The sequence below is a fragment of the Sardina pilchardus genome, chromosome 5 (genome assembly GCF_963854185.1).
Source record: "Sardina pilchardus chromosome 5, fSarPil1.1, whole genome shotgun sequence".
In the NCBI taxonomy this organism is placed as follows: Eukaryota; Metazoa; Chordata; class Actinopteri; order Clupeiformes; family Clupeidae; genus Sardina; species Sardina pilchardus.
Window position 1 is genome coordinate 29,442,869 of NC_084998.1, and position 6,446 is coordinate 29,449,314.

At 37.6% G+C, this 6,446-nt stretch overlaps 1 long non-coding RNA gene across 1 annotated transcript; it reads left to right on the top strand.

Moving 5' to 3' along the window:
• Positions 1-1,844: 1,844 nt before the first annotated feature.
• On the top strand, positions 1,845-3,096 carry LOC134079642 (uncharacterized). Its single transcript, XR_009939104.1, has 3 exons — positions 1,845-2,135; positions 2,353-2,498; positions 3,010-3,096. It is a non-coding gene; the product is annotated as an uncharacterized LOC134079642 (long non-coding RNA).
• Positions 3,097-6,446: the final 3,350 nt, after the last annotated feature.

Below are 6,446 nucleotides of genomic sequence, written 5' to 3' on the forward strand. Positions count from 1 at the left end.
TATTAGTAATATGGTTAAAGTACATGAAGTATAAAGCAAGTATGCTTCTTCATTTCTGTGCTTTATTTGAAGTGAGTTTAATGTATACTTTATAAAGTATACTTAAAAATATGTGTAATTAAGTTCAACTTCTGAGTCCAAAAAGAAAGTATACTAATTTCACAATAATCAAATTGTCTTTTGATTGCACTTTTTGAAAGTGTACTTTGTTGTTAGTGTATTTTAAATTTGATAAAAGTACCAATGTTTTAAGTGTATTAAATTTGACATAAATTTGAGTGGCAATTTAGTGTACTTATGGAAAGTGTCATTTCTGCAAATAAACTGTTAGCATACTTTTTTACAGTGTACTATCATCTCACTTTATTAGAAGTGTTACTTCTGTACACTTTGTACAGTACACTCTAAAATAAGTGCATTTTTAGTGGTATATCGGAATACTTTCACAAAATATGTTAAAATATAAAAAATAGTGATAATTTAATGCACTTTAAGTAAGTGCACTTATTTGTAATACAGAGTTAGTATACTTTTTGAAAGTGTACATTTGATTTCAACTAATTGGTGGTAATGTATCAATTTACTGTAGTCTACCAATGGAAAGTGTTTTTACATTGTTAGGCTGATTTCTGAAAGAGTAATGTGATTAAATGTTGCAGTGTGGACGAAGTAAGTTTATTTTGTACAAATTATATATTTTTTCATTTGGCTCCACATCTTGGTGAGGGAATACATAAGTCTACACTATCACCACCATGTATTAATAAACACTTGATTGACAGAAAAGTCACTTTAAGAACAGTAGCCTAATTATTTTTACAGATATTGTATTTACATGTCAATTCAGTATCAGAATCTCAGTACTTGGCAGTACTCACTCTCAAAAAAATGAAATCTCACTATTGCTCATCTTAATGAATCCTTTTTCGTAGGATTTACACAATAAAATTAGGTTTCTAGGTGAAAATGAGTCAGTTATACGAAATGCATTCGTGTTTGGAGGAAATATGTCACTCTATGGTCGCCGTAGAAGCATTATTTCAAAACGCACAAACGAGGGTCTCTGGCTGTGGCAGGTCTGCCTCTTCTCCCTCACTTGTGGATTGTAAGGTATGTATTTGCTAAACACACAGTGTTCTTATTTTGAGTTCGGTGTAATTTTAGGGAGTTTAGCATGACAACAAACCTGGGAAACATGATACAATTCTAACGTTAGCCTGAGATGATTAGCTGCTAGCTACTTAGCCGCCCACATGAGGTTCAGCAGTTCTCATGTGGGCGGCTAAGTAGCTAACAGCTAATCATCTCAGGCTAACGTTAGAATTGTATCATGTTTCCCAGGTCAGTTTTACTCCCTGCCGAAAATAGGGGTGGTTATGCCTTGATGGGTTTGTTTCATAAAACACAATTGAATGTTCATGGATGTGACCAGGTCAGGACGACTTCATGTGTTTGCTGTTTCATGCAGCTAGCAGTTAACGGCTAACATAAGATAGCCGCTAGCTAGCCCCGCACAAACCCAGCCTATGTTTATGTGTTAGGCTTAGAATACTAATAGTTAGATTATTATCTGAAAAGTTTAATGTTTAAACGTAGGTGCAGGCCAGTCTGTGTTACCAAATTGTCCTTATGTGTCATGAACAATTTGCGTTGTTACAGACACTAAAGTTCGTCCACAAACATTTGAATTATTTGAATGTCCGTGTAGCAAACCACACCATCTTGCCTAGTCTCTCTGTAACGTTTATCACGTGCAGACTATCTTTGAAGGACAAGTTACACAAACGTAAGACTTATCATTATTTTTGTATGATGTGATCAGCATTATTGTAGGCTACTTGCTCTCATTCGACTTCTATATTAAACGAGTAAAGCAAGTAAGTTTTTCATGATCATGGTAGAGGCTGCCTACTCTAAATGTTTGAGTGATTTGTTAATCACAAACAAGCCTCAATGTAATTAAATGTTTTCTTCCCAACTTTTAATTCAAATTCTAAAAGATTTCAGTAATCTGATATTATTATAGTTTTGCATGGTGTAAATTTGTTGAGTTTGATATACTTTCTCCACAGACGTGGGAGTGCAGAGTGCAAGACATCAGCGTCATTGAGGTCTCTCTTACAGAAGCATTACAGGTTAGCTCATGGTTACTTTTGCGGTAGACACCCATACCTATGTGCATAATTATTATCATTGTCCCTGTTTATTATAAGCATGGAATGCTCTTCATAGTCACTGAAGCAGATATCATACTTAGATCAATGTTTTCTGTATGCTAATTGTAATTCTTTCTACAAATGCTGGGTTGTTTTGTACATTCTTTCTGTCCCCTCTACCCTCGTATGGTTCAAGATGTGCAGAATTTCACACGCATTGTGCAACTGAAGTCCAAGTTTATGCCAGAACTTGACATCTGCTCCAGGCTGTCTGCTGAGTGCCATAGGAAGGGAGGAGAAACAAGACATAAGATTAAGGAGATCATGGCTGCCATTGATCGGGTTAGTGAGAAGTTGTTTTGTGCCTCCCACTTTGAAAACCAATATTAGGCCATGAGCTACAGGGCCGTAACATGCACCTGTCAACGAAACATTTTTGACCATGCTGACATGACGAATTTGAATGTTAACATTTACATTTTTGGGTTGCACTACCTGTTTCTACCCCATGAATAGATTTGCATTGAAGATCAATGTGTTCCAAAAAATCTCTCAATACATTGGAAATGCATTATATGAACCTCTACATGTGATTACGTAAACACACCTTGTCACATGCCCCACCTCTCTCTAAGTCATGAGCATTACATACATCTTATAATGCATTTCCAATGTATTGAGAGTCTTTTGAAACTCCTCTATCCATGGAGCAGTAAACAGGCATTGCATCCCAATACCCAAATCTCCAAGTTAACATTGGGGGATTGCACGGTAAAGGCGTAGTAAACATTAAGATGCTTAATTTGTAAGTGTAAGTAAAGTAGTGTTATTATTATATTTCCCTGTTTTGCAGAATCCCATCATTGGCTCGTTGAGAGTTTGCCACCTGCAAGCACTTGTTGTGTACTTGAAGGCCCTGAGAAACTCAAAGGAATACCTAGTAAGTGTAAATGAATATCCCAAAAAACAGTGTAAATTCGGTGAAAATGGACCTCAGACTCTCTTACTGCATGAAAATGCATCAAAGAAGTCGTGGAGACGGACAGTATTTTTCATTGATGAAGCACTATAGAGCTTGCATCGGCGTACACTATATTGCCAAAAGTATAGTGATGTCAATAGACATCCCATTCTTAATTCATAGAGTTTAATATGATGTTGGTCCACCCTTTTTTGACCATTCATCCAGAAGCGCATTTGGGAGGTTGTACATTGATGTTGGACGAGGTGGCTCTCAGTCTCTGCTCTAATTCATCCCAAAGGTGTTCTATTGGGTTGAGGTCAGGACTGTGCAGGCCAGTTAACACTAAACTCTGTCATCCATGTCTTTGCGGACCTAGCGTTGTGCACTGGTGCACAGTCATGTTGGAACAGAAAGGGGCAATTCCCAAAACTGTTCCCACAAAGTTGGGAGCATGGAATTGTCCAAAATCTCTTACTGTTCCAACATGACTGTGCATCAGTGTGCAAAGCAAGGTCCATAAAGACGCGAATGATATAGTTTGGTGTGTATGAACTTGACTGGCCTGCACACAGTCCTGACCTCACCTGACCTTTTTTTTTCAGTTATTAGCTGGTTTGATGCTCATTCATTGGGCTCAATGCCAACCCGGCTAATAGGCTAACCGAAAAAAAAACATCATACCAGTCTCTAGGTATGGTGAAGGGTATGTGATGTGGGGCTATTTTAATTCCAAAGGCTGAGGATACTTTATCAGGATGCCTAGTATACTGGATCCATGAAATAAGTGGCTTTTAAAGATAGAAATCTTCCTGCCTCTATGGGAATTTAACATATGGGAGCAAATACTTATGACCCCTGTATTTTAAGGAAGAACATTTATTTATTTGCTATACATTTCACTCACAAAGACAATTGGTGTCCTTAAAAGTTGGATATTTCCTAATTTTTTTAGTTAACTTTAGCATGGGTTCCAATACTTATCCTCGCTGTATATGCTCTATTTTCTGACACAATGTGATACTTATTCTTTGTATCATAATGTGATACTGACCCTTTTTATATTGCATCCTTGTTTTAGAGCTGCCAGGACTGGTGTCATCACTGAAAGCAGTCATAAACAACATGGCAGATTCATCTATTTCCTCCAGCCAAAGCGACTCACCACGCACTAGCAGTGAGACTTGCAGTGAAGACATGGTACTATGACTGAAGTACCTTGAACCGATCCCTCATTAGCATTGTGCAGGCCCTCCATGATTTTGTGATCTTGCACGTTCACCAATTCATGCAAATTCAGGGACTTTGCTGCATTTGCGTGTTGTAATATTCAATAAATGTGAATGGTGATGTGTAGTTATGTTCCCAATTATTGTGTTATTAGCATTATATATCCTTTGCTTGAATTATGTATTTTTGTAATTTTATTGTAATAAAGTTCCCTTTCTGAAATGAGATTTGTAATCTGTTGTAATGCACTTGAAATTAATTGTAATGTAATACACTTAAAGTGTAATATCGACATGTATGCCAAAGTATAACAATATGGGAATTAAAGTACAGATAAAATATACTTCAAAGACAGTTCTTTTCTACAATAAAATATAATAATATTGCACTGAAAGTATGTGTCTATGATGTTTAGCTTGTAATTGAACTTCACTTGAAATATGTTATCATTGTCATAGTGGGACACTTTAAATGCACTAAATATAGTACGGAAGTGCATTTGTAGATCACTTGAAATATTAAAGAGGCATACTAAATTAACATACTTTATAGTAATACTTAGTATGATAACAGTATGTACAAAATGTACTTAAACTCAACTGTAAGTTGAGCTCCAATTATTTTTTAAGTGTACTTCTATTAGAATGGTCATACAATGTAATTGTACTGTAAGTATGCTTAATTGCTCATTTTAATTAGTGTACTTCAGTGCACTTGAAGTTTGTAAATAGTTGTTCCAATTTAGCATACCCTACACACTTGAAGTATAGTGAAGTTCGTATTACGATGAACTTAATACATACTTTAATATACTTAAATATACTTGGATTTGACGAAAAAAGTACACACTGTACTTATTACACTCTGAAAAAGTATATTTTCAATAGTTTTTCTTTTTACCTGGGTAACCTCCACCATCTGGACACATCTGATACCGCATGACTCAGTCCAACTTACCGTGATCACAGATCATTCATAGTTTACCACTACACCCTTGATTATAGCAACTATGACACACACACACACACACACACACACACACACACACACACACACACACACACACACACACACACACACACACAAACATACACACAGACACACACACAAAGGAAGAATGTATGGAATCCTTGTAGATGGATTCATCTCAGGGTGAATTAAGTTTTTATGAGGAACACATGTAGTAGGTGCATGATATTGCGTGTGTGTGTGTGTGTGTGTGTGTGTGTGTGTGTGTGTGTGTGTGTGTGTGTGTGTGTGTTTTTCTGTTTGCCGTCTGTGTTTCTCTGTGTTTCTCTGTAGTGTGTGTGTGTGTGTGTGTGTGTGTGTGTTTGTGTGTGAGTGTGGGTGTGTGGCATCTGTGCCTTGATCAAACACTGAAACAGAGAATGCCGTGTTCAACAGTGGCATGTTTGGGCAGACCCATCATTCAACAGCCTTTGCAGGTCACTATGGCAACACACAAACGTTCAGAGTTTGTCGGTTTAAAAGTTAGCGGAACATACGTGTTTACAGGGTCATACTGGGTGTGTTTGTGTGTGTGTCCATAATGGGCGTATATCTGTGTGTGTGTGTGTGTGTGTGTGTGTGTGTGCTAGCATTCTGTGTGTGTGTGTTGCTCTTTGTGTTATGTATGTTTGTGTTTGTAAGTTTGTTATTTAACCTTTTTGTTTGTTTGTGAGTTCCATGTACGTTTTTGTACTAGGTGTTTATCAGTTTATCTTTGTGTATTCTCTGTGCGTATTTTGTGAATGTGTGTGTGTGTGTGTGTGTGTGTGTGTGTGTGTGTGTGTGTGTGTGTGTGTGTGTGTGTGTGTGTGTGTGTGTGTGTAGGAGGGGACACTGACTCATCCCCTCCCTGCTCATCCCTAATGAGGAGAGGATAATCTCATGGCTCACACACACACTACCCTAAGCTGCTAATTGCTGTCCATTGTTCCTCAGCACTTTGAACCGACACACACACACACACACACACACACACACACACACACACACACACACACACACACACACACACACACACACACACACACACACATCCTTGTGGACCACCAGGTCTCTTCCACCTGTTTGGTCTGCCCCACAGGTAATAACCC